Source organism: Aricia agestis, chromosome 14, assembly GCF_905147365.1.
Source record: "Aricia agestis chromosome 14, ilAriAges1.1, whole genome shotgun sequence".
Taxonomy (NCBI): Eukaryota; Metazoa; Arthropoda; class Insecta; order Lepidoptera; family Lycaenidae; genus Aricia; species Aricia agestis.
The window spans coordinates 2,422,715-2,442,777 of record NC_056419.1 but is presented as its reverse complement, the minus strand read 5'-3'; the positions used below and the strand labels follow the sequence as shown (position 1 = coordinate 2,442,777).

Genomic DNA, 20,063 nt, shown 5'->3' with positions numbered 1-20,063 from the left:
GCTAAACTACAGCAATGGCAAGCATGTTTAGGAATCTAACATTATCCTTTGATTAAACTATTTATAATGTCCTTTCACGGATCCAAAGCAGCTTAACTTCTTAAGGGTACAAAAGCAACAAACTGAGTGCAAATTAATTTAACAGAGTGTAACTATTTATTACAACTTGTCAACAAACAATCTATACAGATTCTCAGACAAATTTCAATCAACTTGATTGGTCAATGACCTAGATTTTTCACGCATAATCTGTTGCCTTTATGCTCCAATAGGATATAATATTACTTCATTTTTTTCACGTCAAAGGCAGCACTAGCAGAGACAGTAAACAAAAAGTTTTGTTCGACGTTTGACAACGTTTCTGTCAGTATTCTGATATGACATGTGCAACTAGTCGGATTATTAAGGCATCCATTACATGCTCATGCAAGCGACAGTCAATTTCGTCAATCATGAATTATGTTTGACTGATGGTGACTGATGGACTGACGAATGGTATTAGACGGTCACTCAATTCACTTCAGATTTATGTCAGTCAAAGCCAAAATTTTCAAAGGTACGTTTCTAATTTTTTTTCCTATTTTGTCAGATGTGACAACACTCACTCAAAATTCGTGACTGATGGTTGCATGAAGCAAAAATGAAGATTATATCCAGATTTTCGTCAATCAACTTCATGCAACCGTATGTCACGCTCCTACACGGTAGGTTATCCATCAGTTACAGCCATGACTGTGGTAAAACTGACAGCAAAACCTACCGTGTAATGGATGCCTTACTGTATGTGCCAGCAGTGCCCTCTGCTGCAACCTTTGCGAATATTCCCTATTTCTCGCAAATTTTTCATAACTCCATATAGTCCTACCTCCCAACATTTTAGCAAACTTCCTTAAATCAATTAGATTGTTACGAAATCTGTGAAGTGCATAATTATAGACTGTCGCCCGATGACTGATAGTACATTCACTAGCACTACCGCATGACCATTACTTTCCAATGATTATCATCTCACTGACATTTGATAAAACAATCTCTATGGATATCCAGATTGATGGAGGGATATGGTATGGGGAAAGTGTTAAACTAAACTACATATAAAATATATAAGAGCAAAGCTGATTGACTGATAGATTAACTCACAGGTTAAACCTAGCTAGAAACGCATAAAAATAGTATTCTAAATATTATATTGGAATACTATTTTAAAATTTGAATACTTATACTCTTCTTTATAGGGAAAGGTGCTAGAATAGGCTCTACGTGATATTTTGTAGGCAATTAAACAAATAGAATGTTCTTCAAGTAACTTTTTTCTTTTGTTTTGATAACTCGATACAAATTATGCTTTGCCATGGACGTATATAAGGGGGTCCGGACCCCCCCCCCCATTACTATCCATCTTCGCCGATTAAAATCGGTGCGGTACATGTATAAATATTAAATATTAAAAAAAATGATTTCCTAAACACGTTGCCTATTTGCTGCTGCAGAACCCTTCATGGGCGATTCCAGCTCGCACTTGGCCGCTTTTTTACGTTAGGGACCCCCCCTTATCAAAGCTATATACAGTGTGTAACAAAAATAAGTGATAATACTTTAGGGTGTGTACGTGTTCCTTGTAGAGAGTTCACTGTGAAAGTAGCAGCGCTGAAAGACGAAATTTTGTTTTCACTTTTGTATGGGCAAGGGTCCGTGCGTCACGAGTTTCCCCATACAAAAGTGAAAAAAAATTTTGGTCTTTCAGCGCCGCTACTTTCACAGTGAACTCTCTACAAGGAACACGTACACACCCTAAAGTATTATCACTTATTTTTGTTACACCCTGTATACGCCCGTGTGCTTTGCTATTTAATAAAAAAGCTGAATAAAAGTACTTAACTATATTATGGGCTTGCACTCAGAACTGAATATTTATGTCAGTGTTCATTAAAAGGTGTTAATTTTGTGTCCGTTTACGTTGCGTTTATAAAACGATTAGTGCCGTGAGAACAAATTAATTTATTGCATAAATTCAATGCACAAATCACTATGAAATATTTAATTTGATTTGAAATGTATTTCAACAGCAAATGAAGATATTGCTGGGTGCAACTATTGTAAAAAAATATTTTATTAGGCGACATTTACACATTGGTCCACGATGGATCAATACAAGCGATTACGAACGTTGAGCGTGGGCAATCATAATATTCGTCTACGATTGCCCATAATCGACGTCGTAATTAATGTGCCATCGAAGAAAAGTTAACGGACCTACGACATTTGGTCGGATTATGTCAATTCAATATTACTTCATACTTGTGATTTGTCGGTAGGGTTTGACGAAACGCGACTAAAATACGTAGGCGGACCTATGGGCTATGACTGCCTGTGAATCAACTTCTCTGATAGTACATGCCACAGACAGCTTCTCTATCATGGTTATCCATTATAGCCCAATGCAACGTGAAGAGAGCCTTTAGCCGTGGGAGAGCCATGCTTCGGCACAAATGGGCCGGCTCGACCGGAGAAATACCACGTTCTCACAGAAAACCGGCGTGAAACAGCGCTTGCGCTGTGTTTCGCCGAGTGAGTGAGTTTACCGGAGGCCCAATCCCCTACCCCATTCCCTTCCCTACCCTCCCCTATTCCCTTCCCTTCCCTACCTTCCCCTACCCTATTCCCTCTTAAAAGGCCGGCAACGCACTTGCAAACCTTCTGATGCTGCGAGTGTCCATGGGCGACGGAAGTTGCTTTCCTACAGGTGACACGTTTGCTCGTTTGCCCCCTTATTTCATTTTAAAAAAAAAGCCGGCACTTAGACGATTGTATTGTGCAATATCACGCTTAAATATTGAATAGTTTATTTGACAATTAGATTGAAGGCACGCGATGTTCAATATCAATTATCAACCCTAGACGCAATACGTGATATTTGTGTAATGAAATGCTCGTCTGATATTAATAGTTAACTTTTCAAATTCCGTTATCAGTATAAGTTTTAAGGTAATTGAGAATATAAACATAACAATTTTCTTATTTTGAGCATCCAAATTTATAATGATAATCACTAGATGATCATGATGAATTATTAACTTAAAACAAAGGAAATTCATTAAACTAGAACCGTTTATAACAGATTTCTACAACGATAAAATGGCTGCCAGTGTTTTTGCCACACGCAACTATTATGTCGAAAATGTTTCATGTGTTTCGTTGTTTTTTCACAATTTTACACCTACATTAAGGTTTTAATTGACTAATTATGATGAAGATACTGCACTATAAGAATATTGCAACTTATAAGCGTAATTTTTTAGGCCATTAAGGCTCTGAAAACCTATTTTAATTTAAAAAAAAATTGAGTGTTAACATTCTACGAATATGTAAAATTATGCGGCTACTTCAAATAACACTTAAAAAATAAACCGGTTCAGCAATTTTCAAAAGCAATTACTGCAAAAACGACATTACGAGAAACACTGTTGCAACTGTGAACTGGTAGCGTAAAAAATAATGTATTTCGAATTTGGAACACCTGTCAAACTCGAATCCCGCTAAAGCGATAATTCACAAGGCGCTAATCAGGCAAAAAGCAGGCGGATACAAGTCAATCGCTAAACAAACAAGATATTGTGCCGTTAGTTTACCATCAAAGGCATGTGGAAATCAGACTGTTACACTTGGGTCTTGGAAGATGCAGCTCCCAGCGATTGTGAACGTAACCTACTAATATGAATCATTCCATAATTAAATACTCAAGTTTGATATTACTTTTTATTTGTGTTTATGATATTTTAGAGCAGGGATTCCCAAACATATTTTGTCTACTACTGCTACTACCCACTCCGAGAAAAAAAATATTTTAACGCCACCCTTGTTTTACCTACTTTCTTATCTTTATTTAAATTAAGGGGCGATCGCTGCAGATTTTATAAAAATAAATACAAAATGCTAAATTAGTCATTTTCAAACATTACCACTACCACAGCGCTCACAAGGGGCCATTATCGCCCACTTTAGCAAAAGCTGGTGTCTAGAGCGTCTTTTGCTGGGCTCCTAAGGTTTCTGACAGGAGTTTATTTAGTCAACAGGGCTGTTGATCGGTTAACGTTTATGTGTTAGCCAATGAAAACTTTAATGAATAGACATTTTGTTAAACTTTTGAAGTTGGACTCCTGTAATTATTCCTACAATAGAAAATTACGACTAATGTATTTTAAAGATTTCATTTTTTTGTTACAAGATAAGTCACAATTTTTTTTTAAGTTTAATGTATCAGTTTTATTTTTAAAATTTGTCACTATGAACTTTTTGCCATATCTAACTCTGGCTGGATAAGAAGTCGCCTGTTAATGTTTCGCGCCCAAATGCAGTGATCACGAAAGCAATTACCAATATTCCAACACTTCAATAGCTTGTAATAATGGCCGAACATTATCACGTTTTGTGAAATATTATTATAAAGCACCAGCTTTTGGGTGCGACTTTGTTCGATTGACCTTTGCTTATCCAAAATTTAGTTTGATATTTTGTTAATCGAACCTGTTTTATTAACTTCTCACCTGAACAATGTTTCTATTTTTTTTATTAATTATAAGGGAGCGGCTACGCCCGCGTAAATTAGATATTTCACAAACAAATTATTCCACAAAAAATAGATTATGGTCCTTCACGTGGTCTACTTCTTATGTATCTTTATACGTGGGAGAGCCATGCTTCGGCACGAATGGGCCGGCTCGACAGGAGAAATACCACGTTCTCACAGAAAACCAGCGTGAAACAGCGCTTGCGCTGTGTTTCGCCGAGTGAGTGAGTTTACCGGAGGCCCAATCCCCTACCCTATTCCCTTCCCTACCCTCCCCTATTCCCTTCCCTTCCCTTCCTATCCCTACCCTCCCCTATTACCCTATTCCCTCTTAAAAGGCCGGCAACGCACCTGCAGCTCTTCTGATGCTGCGAGTGTCCATGGTCAGGTGACCCGTTTGCTCGTTTGCCCCCTTATTTCATAAAAAAAAATGTGTGCCAAATAACAAAAAAATTGCTCCAGTAGTTCGTGAGATCAGTCGTTTCAAATAATTTCCCCCGTTTTTTCCACATTTTACTCTATTTCTTCGCTAGGCTATAGGCTATATTTTATCACGCTAAGACTACTTAGCGTGATAAAATATAGCCTATAGCCTTCCTTGATAATCTAACACTTAAAAAAAAATTCAAATCGGACCAGTAGTTCCTGAGATTAGCGCGTTCAAACAAACAAACTCTTCCGCTTTATAATATTAGTATAGATTTCGGCTCTACGAGTGTCTTTTTCAACACTTGATGAGTCAGTAGCTGATACAAGAAACCACACAATGCATTTTTCAGACTAAAGGCTGTATTTTCATAGTATCCCGCCAAAACAAGATAACCAGACAATAGATCACATTTAGCGCCTGTAATGTACTGTTATTAAATCACATAATTACATATACGCCATTATATTCCAACAATGGCGATATCTTGTTTCCTTTCAAACGGTTCTCATTGCATACCGGACCTAATAGCTCTAAGATTCCGATCTATTATTGAGGTCTAGCTATTCATACGTTGAGATCAAGGACCTAGCAATGGCGGACCAAAATGTTAGTGACGATGCTTCAAAATTTAATCCATACTTTCATACTAATATTATATTGTTACTTGAACCGCAGAACCGATTTTGCTGAGTATGGAACTATGGACATATTTTGGGTCCCGGGAAGTTCCCGTATTACTAAAAACATTTCTTGCCTAACATTACATATACAAAACCGAGGTGGAAAGAAATGTAAAGACTATTAGAGATAGACTAATATTTTAAAAATATTATTCTTCTATAAAAACTGCTCTTAAAAATTCGTGTTACATCGGATGCAGTGTGATAACAGATAACAAAACGGTGTCACATGCACCAAAATTACGTTAACGTTATCTTATCATTTATCTGCCGTATCTACCGTAAACACTTCTGAGCTCAATAAAACTACAATGCACTGAAGTGGTTAAAATATACTTTATCATCTAAAATATACTAATTTTAATGGAGATTCTCGCAGCGGCTAATTTTCGTAGAGATTTATACTTCGGCAAATCTAAACACTAATTTTGATGGAGATTCATGAAGGCTCTTGCAGTTGCTAACCTAAATACCTTTTATGGAGATTTGTGCAGTAGTTTACCTAAACACTAATGTTAATGGAGATACTTGCAGGAGTTTTTGGAAGTTATATAAGGAATATATTATTATGAAATATTTACAAATATAAAATACTTAAGTTTAATACACTTCATGAAAGTAAAGTTTTCATATCGCCATTTCGTTCGGTCATGTCGAGACTCATCCATCATCATAATGTTTAATTTCCTGAAGAGTGTTTCGACGTTATGATAAAATACATCTAAGTACTAGGCATTGGCATATTATATTCATTCTAGACTAAGTAATTGTTAGGGCAAGTAGTTCAGTTACGTTAGTACCATAGAAGAAATTGAATCCTAATTCCTAGGCAATTGACGGACCTACGTCATATTGTGGTCGGCTTAAGTCAATTCAATGTTAGCTCTGATCGGTCGGATGGGTTAGACTTAACGCGACCAAATTACGTTCGCCATCAGCCTAGGAGTCAACTTCTCTAATAGTAATTAGTAATAACCTATACTAATTTCTAATATTAGCTTTGCTACCGTAACGCTGAATCTCAGTTCAGTTCCAAGCAATTGGAGAATTATTCCACAATTCGTGAAGGCAAGACTAGAGATATCTCTATACCAAATTCAATCAAAATGGGTTCAGCAGCTCGAGTGTGTACATGTAACACACTTTTCGATTCTGATTAGTGTGAATATTATCTAAGGGAACCTAGGTTTTATGTACTATCAGGGAAGTTGATTCCTATGCAAATCGGGGACCTCTCGGGGAATCGGGGAAAAGTTTGGTCTCGTTACGTCAAACCCAGCTGACAGATCACAATTAACATTGAATTGACATATTCGGCCAAATAACGTTGGTCTGTCAATTGCATAGGAATCAACTTCCTCGATGGTACTAGGTAATTTATTTAGCAGAAGATAAACCTACTTTCTGGATTTACGATTAGGTAGACTTCTGACTCTTGAGTGCTATCTCGATTGATTTTGTGACCTCAAGTGGTACCCGTGAGAAAGACCGGCCAAGCCCGTGGAAAGAAAGTGTATATTAATAACTAAACAGGTACATACGTGTTAGTCGGGACAAGTTGTTAGGTGATATTATAATGTACTAGACCTGTGGCCAGTTTATGAAGTTTTTCGACAGGAGTTTATGTATTAATTAGCATAACCATTTTCAAAGTGTGCTCCACAGAGCTCTGGGGGACCCTAGCAACTAGCAAGCGAAAGTTTTTTGTAAAATCTGGAAACAATTAATTTGAAAACAAAACATCACTGTTTTAAAGGGTCCCGTCACTAAAAAGTTTGAGAACCGCTGCAGTAGCACTTCTCATAGGCTAAAGGCCTTTTTCTACATTGAGCTATGATTGTCACTATGCAAAGTTGTACATGGCATGCACAATCGACGTCAACATGGCCAATCATCAAAAAATATTCTTCAGGTTCTTAATCACCAATCAGCAATCACCATAGTATGGGACCATCATAGGCATAATAATTAATTAATTACAGTCTACAGAACACGGTAAATATTGACTTGACAGAATCCGACCAAATTATGTAGCTTAGGTCCGCCATCTTCGTATTCAAATCAATTTCTCAGACTTCTTAGAATTATTGCACACTAGCTGTTGCCCGCGACTTCATCCGCGTTAACATAGTATACATAATAACAAAGATGGATAGTTTTCTCCTTTTTGTTTTTGTAGTTCCTTATACAAAGGGTAAAAACGGACCCTATTTAAGCAAACGTCAAACGCAAACGTCAATAAACTTTCATGTTTCTAACTCAAGAAATGACGGACTTTCATTGAAACTTTCTACCCCAATTTCACCCCCTTGGGGGTAGAATTACCAGAAACACTTAAATACGTATCCATTCATTTTTAATCAGTAGCACAAAAATAAAGTTTCATGTTTCTAACTCAAGAAATGACCGACTTTCATTCAAACTTTCAAATCCAATTTCACCCCCTTGGGGGTAGAATTTCTAAAAACGCTTAAATACCTATCCATTCATTTTTAATCAGCAATCCAAAAATAAACTTTCATATTTCTAACTTAAGAAATGACGGACTTTCATTTAAACTTTCAACCCCTATTTCACCCCCTTGGGGGTAGAATTTTCAGAAACGCTTAAACACGTATCCAATCATTTTTAATCAGTAACCCAAATATAAAATTTTATGTTTCTAACTCAAGAAATAACGGAGTTTCATTCAAACTTTCAACCCCAATTTCACCCCTTTGGGAGTAGAATTTCCAAAAATGCTTAAATACGTATCCATTCATTTTTAATCAGTAACCCAAAAATAAAATAATAATAATAATAATAATCATTTATTTCAAGTATCCCAGACTCATATACGTACAAGATCAAAAAATTACAAACAAAAGTCACATAAGCATACTTACATAATATTTAAATAATAATTATTTTGGTCTGTATTCTGCATGCATGCGACAGCAGTGACTGATATACGGGTTATCAGGGCGTTCACAGAGCGCGGCCAGCATGCCGTTGGAGCCCCCCCGCATGCGCCGCATCAGTGACGACGTTCGCCTGCGCATTGTGGCAAAGAAACAGTCCACTCGTGCGCACGCGAACATTGCCGAAGCGCTGCACCAGCGGGGGAGCCCCACCAGCATCCTGAACGCGTTATTATATTGGACGCGAAGGGCGCTGTAGGCCCTTTGCGTATATGCTGCCCAGAGGCTGCAAGTGTAGAAGGATGTACAAAAGGCTCTAAACAACGTCATTTTTACTTCTAACGAGCATCTCGCAAACCTCCTGACAACCATGTTCGCCCTAACCGACAGCGCCCTTCGCTCCCTTTCGATATCAGTGTCGTCTTTCAAAGTGGACGTCACAATGTGTCCTAAGTATTTAAACTCCTCTACCCTAACCAAAGGAACACCATTTAGTAAAATAGTCGGCACTGTATCCACCTTTCTGGTTCCACTATGAAAGACCATGTACTGACTCTTTTTATTATTATAAATCAGCCCATGCTCCGCTGCGTAACGCTGACAAATATCAAGTAGCTTTTTAAGACCACAGACTGAGGCACTCAGCAAGACCATGTCATCCGCATAATTTATGTTATTAAAACATACTCCATCAACATGGCAACCAACATGCTGCTTGCTGAGCTCCTCAATCAGTCCGTTTATATAGAGGTTAAATAGGACAGGTGAGCTTAACCCGCCCTGTCTCATGCCACATTCTAGCTTATAGGGATCTGACATCACACCAGCCCATCTAACAATGTTAATTTGATTATCATACCAATATTTAAAAGTATTAACCAGCTCATGTGGTATACTCGACTTTCTCATCTTCTTCCAAAGGATGTCATAAGACACAAGATCAAATGCCTTCGAAAGGTCGAGGAAGCAGGCATAGACGGGCGTTTTTCTTGTATTATAATACTTAACAGCACTCTTAAGACACAAAATTGCGGACTCGGTAGAGAGGCCAGAACGAAAGCCGAACTGCGCATCATGACATCTGATATAACTGTTTAAATGTGTATTAAGAATGCTGTCAAATACTTTTGCAATGATGGTTGCTAGCGAGATAGGCCTGTAATTAGAAATATCTGACAGGCTTTTCGTTTTATTTTTCGTGACTGGAACCACAACAGTTTTCATCATGTCGCGAGGTAAGTAAGAATGCGATATACAGAGACTATACAGTAAGGCCAACACTCTCGATATATGAGGGCCAGCATGTTGTAGGTGTTCTATGCTTAATCCATCGTGTCCGGGGGATTTTCCCTTAGATATCGATTTGATTGCCCTCACTACATCAGAAGCCCTAACCCTAATATCTATACCATCTCTGCACATCTCATCCGTCACCCGCGACACCGATGGTCCCAGAGGCGATTTTACAATAAACAAATTTTTAAACCTGTCAGCTATCTCCTTCTGGTCACTCGTACCGTCCACAGACACCGGAAGACCAGGGCGGCTTCTCAGACGATTAGTACACTTCCAGAAATTACAGAAATCTTTCTGACAGTGCTTAGTTGCTAAGGTATCCAGTTTTATTTGTTCTTGGTGTTTTTGACACCATTTTAAACGTGACTTAAATATTTTTCTCGACTCACACATCTTAGTATATATATCACCAGTAGTCGGACGACCGCATAAAATCCATTCTTGAAAAGCCGCCCTGGCCTTCCCGTGGCTATCACTAACATGTTTATTCCAGCCCATGATATTTCGCTTTACCTTACGCTTGCCCCGTCCATGACTGCCCCCCCGCCCCTCCATGGAGGCTTGTGATAAGGCTAGCACGATATCTGAATTTATAATCAGCACACTTCACACAAACCTCAGGAAAATCTATGTGCCGAAGGCGCTTTTGACATTCATATTGATATGACAAAATTTGGTCATCAGACCTTTCACCCCATACTACTTTATTGTGATAACAAGCGTCATCCATATTTGTAACAGATGTTAGACATGTTATATTACATTCACAAACGATAGGAAAATGATCCGACCACTGTACGTCATACTTTACATATACATTAAATACAGAGCTCTGGGCACTTAATGATACTACACAATGATCCAGCCAACGCTTAGACCCGCTGGCTATATCTATATAAGTAAAATTATTATTTGTGTTTAACATTTCTGAGTCAATAATTAACCAATTAGCGTCATTGCAAATACTTGTCAATTCATTATAAAACAATGTTCCCGGATGGGCATTAAAATCCCCCATAATATAAATAGGTTCGTTACAATATTCATTATTAATAGCACTTACAGTTCCCATGCAGTCTGTGAACACTGGAAGGTTATCCGATTTATTTACTGGCATGTAAACACACACGACAATAAAAGGCCTCGACGCCGACACAACACGGATCGCACACACTCGCGGATTATTGCAATCAATTTCTGTCACATTTGGAAACACATTATTATTCCATAAGAGCCCTGTTCCACCGTAAGGCCTTCCACGTAACAGCCCTCCCTCTGTGTCTACAGCAGATGTTCCAACATAGCTGAATTTAGTGTCAATACTGCCGAGGAATGCTAAGTCATATGGCATAAGCCATGTTTCTTGCAGCGCTATTATCTCACATTCATTACATAAACGCTGGATGTCATTTACTGCCCGCTTGACATTTTTACAATTGTAGCTGGCAAACTTGCATAATACGTTTTTATCCATTATTATTGTTCGGAGACAAAAGGCCGACAGCTGATTTCATTGAGTCAGTTCTTCGATTCTTATAGTGTACAAAACGCCTAAAAATAATACCTTCCGGCCATAAATTCTTGTTAAGGAATAGACACACCTTCGATTCAGGTACAAAAAATTTATAGGCTTTATGATTTAAGCTCTTTTTTGTATTAATTTTCTCTAGTCTTATTCTAATCTCTGTTTGTGTCTTTATGTACTCGATAATATCAGTCTCAACGGTGTCGAGATGCACATTTGTTATAAAAATAGGAGTGTCCTTGTCTGCGGCCTTGAATGTAGACTTTGAGGTTACGGCTTTGCCCCTTTCACCTAAATATTTATAAGTAGGCTTTTTCTTCTTTTTCTTTATTTCTTGCCACTCATTATCAGTTCCCCTACTCTTATTTTCAGGCGATTCAGGTTGTTGGACTGCCTGAGACTGTTGTAAATTATCTGTCTCAACGGTTGTCCCGGTAGTTGGTGTCGACACACGCTGCAATGAGGAGCACACTGTATTTTCGGCGACCGTATTACATTTTTGGGTCTTTGGCTCCAAATCTGTCTGAACTGGTTTATTTGACAAGATATCATCCTGTACACACATTTCCATCAGGTGTTCATTTTGCTCGTTCGATGTATGGCATACCGTCAAGCCGATAGGTCCGCTATCGATGTTCCAAGCGCAAGCGCCGCCGCGTCGCGCATTTACAAAAGACGGTGAGGGTACCGGCGGATATGGAGACGAACATTTTATATTGTGCACATATGTTCGTAACTCATTAAAATCTTTTGATGTTGCATAATTAGTTTTAATTTCATAATTAGTTTCAATTTCATCATAAAGTTCCATGTTTCTAACTCAAGAAATGACGGACTTTCATTAAAACTTTCAACCCTTATTTCAGCCCCTTCGGGGTAAAATTTTCAAAATTCCTTCCTTAGTGAGTGTCTACTTAATAAAACAACCCTACTCACAAAATTTCGTGGCTGTAACTTTTACAGTTTTTGATGAATCAGTCAGTCAGTCAGTAAGTCAGTCAGGACTAGGGAATGCAATACCGGGATACCGGGATCCCGAAATACCGGGACCCCGCGTGTATTTTGCGGGACTAATCCCGTTCGAAAATTTAGCGGGATCCCGCGGGACTGGCGGGATTAGAAAGAAGCGTGATTCATACGTGTAACTATGTGCGAGGGGATGCGAGAACTGGCTACAGGCAGCCCACTAAACAATTTACAGCGAGCGAACTTTTTCAGCTGCTGGCTACTTTGTGTCGAATTGTCAGGAGCCGTTTGGGAAGCGACAAAATTAATACATATAACTTTTAATAGCTTGGGCTGTATATGTATGTAATGGAATCTTTTAGCACAATTTTCTCTATATTTCGATTTTTTTAATAAAACATGAAAAGAAATAGTCGTGGCTTTTTTAGCTTATTTTAACTATTATTATTATTATTACGTAGCTATTTCCAAAAAATGATTAGTTTTTTTTTACATATTCTGAAGTCTGAAGTAAGTATTTAAAAACCCTTGTAAAATAAGTTTCCGACAAAGTTAGTTTCATTTGAAGAAAGTTAGTTTCATTAATATATAAAATTTCATTTTTCCGTTTTATACATTAATGAAATATATAAATTTCATTAATGTATAAAACGGGGTCTATCAACTAAAGAAAAAAATAATTATAACCATTTATTTTGAAAGTTTAAGTCTACTCTGCGGGATCCCGCGGGATTGTGATGGTTCAGTCCCGCAAATACCGGGATTGAATTTATCTGGCGGGATTGCATTCCCTAGTCAGGACATGTAATTTTATAAGTATAAATTTCCTTACAAGATTTTCCATAATATTTAAAGATACTGAACTTTGGACTGTCGTACTAAAATAAGAAAAACGGATTATTTTTATTCAATTTTACCTTATTGCATCTTTATGTTGAGAATAATTATTCACAACACATTAATTTGTAAGTAATTTTATCTTACTAAGAAATATTTTTGTCCTTATATATTTTAATTAATTATAATTTATATCTAAGAATATAAAAACATTAATATTCATTTATTTGACATCACACCTATTTAGGTACTCATTAATATTCAGTCTGTAATATTTCAAGACACTTGCCTTAAGGACCTAAAATAAAAAAAATAAACAATAAATCATATATCGAATCAAGGGCAACAATAAGCACACGTAACAGCCGATAAGAAAGTATAATTATGTCAGACTAACTCGACACTTGTAGAAAGTCAGCACTCGACAGATTGACAGTTATTTATTATACTCGATTCTTTCCATGGAATCATTATGTGAAATGCTCTCCCATGACTCAGCTTGTGATGCTTAAAGGCTAAAAGGTTGAGGAAATAAGGCAACATTTGAATTTGATTTTAAATCTTATAAATAAAATTCTCGTGTCATAATGCTTTACTGATTTTAACCAAATTTTATATGCATATTCAGTGGGTCTGAGAATCGGCTACTGGGTACTTTTTATATTGATAAGTGCATTTGTTAAATAAATAATAGTAAATTATTACAACTCGAGACTGACGGCGACTATTGTTTGTGCGACGGGATAGCGATGGACGTTGCCATGGTGACATACTTATTTAGTCACTTCAATAAAATAATACGGGTGAAATACTTTATACTAGAGATCGTCCAATGGTCGAAATTCGACCTTACTTGCAACGACATTAGGACTGCTACCTACATTTGGTAAAAAATATTGACTTCATCATAGTTTTTTTCAATTCTTGTCTCTGGGACTCAGCTGATCTCAGACTGGCCTGTCTAATAGTATCTAAAATTAAATAAAAAAAAACAATAATCCATTTTCAATTTGTCAACTTGTTGTCAACAGACTTCAACCATAAATAAAAGAGTATAATTATTCATATGTATAGGCTTGTCACTCAACAATCTGTCATTTTTCCTAGTAGTAGTGTCGTAGTGTGTGTAACGTTTTCGTTGTTAAAAATATATATGATAAAAGCATAATTTTAAAATAATATTACCTTCACCGTGAGTTTACCGGAGGCCCAATCCCCTACCCTATTCCTTCCCTACCCTCCCCTATTCCCTTCCCTTCCGTTTCCTACCCTCCCCTATTACCCTGTTCTCTAGGAGTGCATCGAGCCAATATTATTTTAAAATTATGCTTTTATCATATATATTTTAGCAAATAAAACGTTACACATACTACGACACTAGTTTGAAACAATCTGTTGTCTAAAAAAGATGACAGATTGTTGAGTGACAAGCCTATACATACGAATTATGCTCTTTTATTTATGATTGAAGTCCGTTGACAACAAGGTGACAAATTGAAAATGTATTATTGTTTTTTTATGCTTAAACGGCCAGTCTGAGATCAGCTGAGTCCTAGAGACATTTTTTTTTATGAAATAAGGGGGCAAACGAGCAAACGGGTCACCTGATGGAAAGCAACTTCCGTCGCCCATGGAATCTCGCAGCATCAGAAGAGCTGCAAGTGCGTTGCCGGCCTTTTAAGAGAGGGTAGGGAACGGAAGGGAAGGGAATAGGGGAGGGTAGGGAAAGGAATAGGGTAGGGGATTGGGCCTCCGGTAAACTCACTCACTCGGCGAAACACAGCGTAAGCGCTGTTTCACGCCGGCTTTCTGTGAGAACGTGGTATTTCTGCGGTCGAGCCGGCCCATTCGTGCCGAAGCATGGCTCTCCCACGTATAAAAAATTGAAAAAGACTATGATGAAGTCAATATTTTTTTACAAAATATAGGTAGGTACTTAGTAGTACTAATGTCGTTGCAAGTAAGGTCGAATTTCGACCACTGGGCGATCTCTAGTTCAAGTAAAATTGCACTCGAGAAAATATTTCTGCTCTACCATGACAGAATACCGCGAGTTTTAAGATTGTATCTTTTAAACTTTAAAGAATATTATCAATTATTACGCTTTCCTTTTCCATAAAAATGTTACAGTAATTGCTGTAACTTGTTTTTTGGCGAGGAAAGCGAAGCACACATTGAGCATTACACATTGAGTAAAAAATGAAGGCATTTTTTATTTGGCCATTTTTTCCGAAGTGACTTCACTAAATGTAATTAAATGCACTTATATAGTTACGTATTAAATATCTGTGTAGATGTTGTGGGAACTAAAAGTATAATTATTAAGCTTAGGTTAATTTAAATTAGATGTAATGTAGACTTCCTACTTCCTAGGCTACACAAATTTTAATTAAAACTTTAGTAGCAAATAAGACAGTAAAAAGTTTAACTGTAAGGTAGTTAACCTAAAAGTTAAACTTTTACCATCAGACAAATAAAATGATAAAATCTAAAACCACACAAAAACCAGCCTAGCTCTACTTTTTTTTCTTTACATTTTCGCCCGTTATAAAGTTGGTGCCGATGATACAAAAAGATAGTCTTCTATCTAAAATATCACAAAAATGTCTCTTACAATAAGCAAGTGAAATACTTTCTCAGTAATTGTCACTTGAACTGAATGTCCCTTGAACCTGTGAATAAAAATACTTTGCCGAAGTAAGTACTATTATCATCCCTTAGTAGTCTGTGCTATTATCTATTCTGTGGCCATAGTCATTAGTAGACATACAAAGAGTGTGACTTTGACAAAGTACGTTTATTATAAAAAAAAAAATTATATTTAATTTTATTTAAGTTTTCGAAGATGTAGAGCAGACTTTTAATTTTAATTTTAAGAATAAAATTAAAATAGTTATTTTGTGTTTATTCTTCAAGTTAAGGACGACAAAAAAATGTTGTAAAACTTAAATTAATTAAATGAAACAAATTTTACATAAATTATGAAACTATATAAAATTTTGCTCGATCAAGACATTAAGGTCTACTTATTATTATAAATCATAATCCATACCCAGTGCATTCACCTTTAGAATAAGAGGTCATTATTATCAAGATGCACACGGGTTAAAGGCTTAAACCAACCAGTTTGAACATAAAAACATAATTTGAATTCTATATGCCTACGTTTAGCGCTAATCATAAAATAATGCAGTAAAGGTGCCGCATTCGCCGGATACAAACTATTCATTCGAAATTCAAATCCAGCGACAGCGTTTGAATGTTTTATTTTTTTATTTGTGAATTCCCACAGTGTACAACACATCACATACAGCTTATCTACATCTCATGATAGTTTAGTGTCCTTTAGATTTATTACAAGCTCGTTTGCCTATTTATTTTCAATGTTAAAGCTATGTAAGGTACTAGATAGGGTTGAAAAGGGTTATAAAATAAAATATTGCTAACATCTTGTAAGTATCCATTTTGACAAACATTCAATCACTTTTAATTATTTTCTCTAAACGACTTTATGCCCGAAAATTTATGACTGAAATATTGATATACTTAATGCTTTTTACTGATTACATTTACTGATTTAAAAAAATTAACTGATTACATCTAATTAATATTGTGTACAACTTTTATTAATATCTGTAAGTGGTTACTGAAGTCATAAAGTATGAACTCTACATTTTAATTAGAACAGTTACAACTCTACCATCGCTACAATTAATTATACAACTTCCTCAACGTTATTTTTAAATAAAAGAAACGTTACACATAAATGTTTCATAATTGCAGCCACTTTTGTAATTCTTATGAGAATTGTTCACGAACGATGTAGTTTTAAATCATTTTTTGAATATCGAATTCGTGACAGTCGCTCGACAGGTAGGTGCAGGTAGACCGCGGAAAGTGTGCCAATAGGATCACTGTTTCCAAATTGATCAAACACCGATTCGACTTTCTCCACTAATGAGAAGTAAACATAAACAATGAAACAGGTACTCACAGTAATAGAAAGTAAATCCCAAATATGAAGACAAACGAACGCCAACTCAATCACTCATAACCAATTCGATTAATTGCACAAAAAAATGAAAGTCACAGATTAGAACACAGTTTGAAAAAAGAACGTGCTTTAGAACGTTATTTTGAAACGGAACGCGAGAGAAGTAAATCCAAGATGGCCCCACGCGTGCGCACGTCGCGACTAGCGGAGACGGTCTGTCTCTACCGCGGCTGCCGGTGCAGCGACGCGTAACACGATAGTTGGAATTATTTTACCTCAATACAAGTCCATATAAACTAATCGCAGTATACCTTATCCCTGGAGTCATCAAAATAACTTCTAGTTAGACATGAGACCAGGATCAAATGCCATATAAAATCTTTACGTCTAAACCAGTTTCTGAAAATCCTGTTTCGCACTCCAATGGTGCAGTGTGTTGACATCGTCTTGTGTTGAGATCCTGCATGCGGGTGTACTGATTCCTTTATATCTCATTATATTTTTTTCATTTTTAAGCCTCCATAAGACTTATGGAGGCCTAAAACAGAAAAAAATATAGGCTCTACATTTTAAATGTGTTCGAAATATGAATGTAGAGCAAGATATTTTCAAATTAAGTAGACCTTTTCTATAGTCAAACTTTAAGATAATATTATTTTATCTTGCCAAATATCCTAGAGGAAATTAAAATTTTAGTTTATTTTATATTATGTTCATGGGGAAAATTTTTAATTAATTGATAAACTTTGTTTGTTGGTAAAATTATTATATTCAGATAACGATTTGTTGGCTGGTGTTGCCCATTTATTTTTAAATAACATGATATTTGAAAGTAAATTAGTATAATAATAATAATAATTAGGGTTTTACCTATAAACAAGACTATATAAATTGACAAAAAAAATCTTGTACACAAATTTGGTAGAAACCTAAGAAACAAACACTTTTGGAATTAAGAGGAGTCGACACCGCCGTTTTTCACATACAAACGTTGTCCCCTGTTTCCTCCCTGGATTTTTTTCCTGAATATCTATGGCCACTATTAGCATGTCCCTTTGTTTTCTTTTCATAATTTTATTATTAAAAAAGATAAGAACGTCCAGAAACCCAAAAAAATGGCCAGATTTTCCTCTGTGTTCAAACACCCAGAAAACAAAACTGACTAAAATATACAAAAAAAAAATAAAACATAGAAACACAACTCAAGCCTTGCTTTAATTCTTAATGAAAAAATTACTTAAATCAGTTAAGTTTTGGAGAAGGAATCAGCGGACAACGAATCGAAGATTTTCTTTTATTAGAACTTTTGTCGTGTTGTCTCTATCGCGCTCTGCGGTGGGAGCAGTGCCATGGGCGTACCGAGGGGGGGGCAGGGGGGGGCAGCTGCCCCCCCCTGGATCATGTTGACGTCCCTACTAAGTATATTATCTAGTACTTTTATCTATAAAAATTAAAAATTAAGAACGAATTTTTGCCATTTGTTTGCAATACAATATTTTTACAACTAAAAATTATTAATTTTTTTATTCTTTATAAACACCTAGCTTATGAAAAATCTGATTTGCCCCCCCTGGCCCAGAACCTGGGTAATTTGCCCCCCCCCCTGGCACCAGAACCTGGGTACGCCCATGAGCAGTGCCGTAAATAGGGCGGTGCCACCGGTGCCCAGGCACAGGGCGTAGACTCATGGGGGGCGCAAGAATGGCCAGATCAGAGGGGCCTATACGTAGCATTGCTTGGGTACCTATAATATCTAAAAAAGAAACAGGAGCGCAGTTATAGAATCCCGCACACGGTACAGGGCGCAAAAAAGGCTATTTACGGCACTGGGTGAGGGGAGACTTGAGATTGGTGAGACTGCAATACATTTTCAAATACCTATTTTCAATTTCTCTTGCCCCTGGTGTATCCTCTTAAGGTCTACCAACAGCAAAGCAACTCGCGCACGCGACGACCTGTCTGATCTATTTTCCGTTGCAGCTGTTACCCATAATAGCGCAAATTATAAACAATTGTATTACAGATGTACGCACAAAAACTCACGCCGTTACCACCTACAGGTGATCAATAACTATTGCAGCTGTGAGTAACTGTCCAGCTGTCTAACGGACGAAACGCTACTTAACTTGAGCGGCACTCAAATTAATGGATGTAAGTAATGTAGATGATCGCAACTCCGCCAAAATAAGTTTATCGCGCAGGAGTCTTTTCCACGATCCAATGTCCTTTCCCGGGACTCAAAGTATCTCCTTACCAAATTTCAACAAAATCGGTTCAGCGTTTTGGGCTCGAAGAGGTAATAGACAGACAGACAGACAGACAGACACAGTCCAGCATTTATAATATAAGTAAGAATAGTAGTTCGACGCAAAAAGCGTTGTCAAATGGCCTATACTTTGGGGTTACGCCTCCGCACCGTGGTCCAGTATAGAGCGCGGCTCTTGACTCGGAGGTCGTGGGTTCGATTCCCGCTTTGGAAACATGTTATTTCCAAGTTTGGCTAGGACAATGCAGGCCGATCGCCTGATTGTCTGACAAGTAAGATGATCCATGCGTCGGATGGGCGTGTAAAAGAATCGATCCTGCGCCTGATCTCTCGCCAGTCGTGTCGGTCTTCCGTCCCACTGGGTTATGAGAGTAAAGGAATAAGAGCACTCCTCTTATGTACTGCGCACACACTTGGGCACTATAAAATTACTGGTTTCAATGAAACCGGCCACCGTCACCGAAACTGGTGCGGGAGTTATTATTACTTTGGGGTTATTAAGCCCATTTCGAGTAGTGACGTAATGAGCTGTTGCTTAGTTGTGCGAAGATTTTTTCAGTCAAGTATAAAATATCCCGACTTTTAAAATCTTTGGTAAGGTG

General features: G+C 37.1%; 1 protein-coding gene and 1 long non-coding RNA gene across 3 annotated transcripts in view; both read right to left on the bottom strand.

Annotated features, from left to right (window-relative positions):
• The window catches only part of LOC121733841, a 44,101-nt gene extending 26,702 nt beyond the window's left edge, over positions 1-17,399 (bottom strand). The window contains exon 1 of the long non-coding RNA XR_006036621.1: positions 17,196-17,399. This is a non-coding gene — a long non-coding RNA (uncharacterized LOC121733841). The remainder of the gene's footprint in view (positions 1-17,195) is intronic.
• Positions 1-20,063, bottom strand: part of LOC121733836 (myosin-8-like) — a 141,066-nt gene that overhangs the window by 97,401 nt on the left and 23,602 nt on the right. The window lies entirely within an intron of this gene.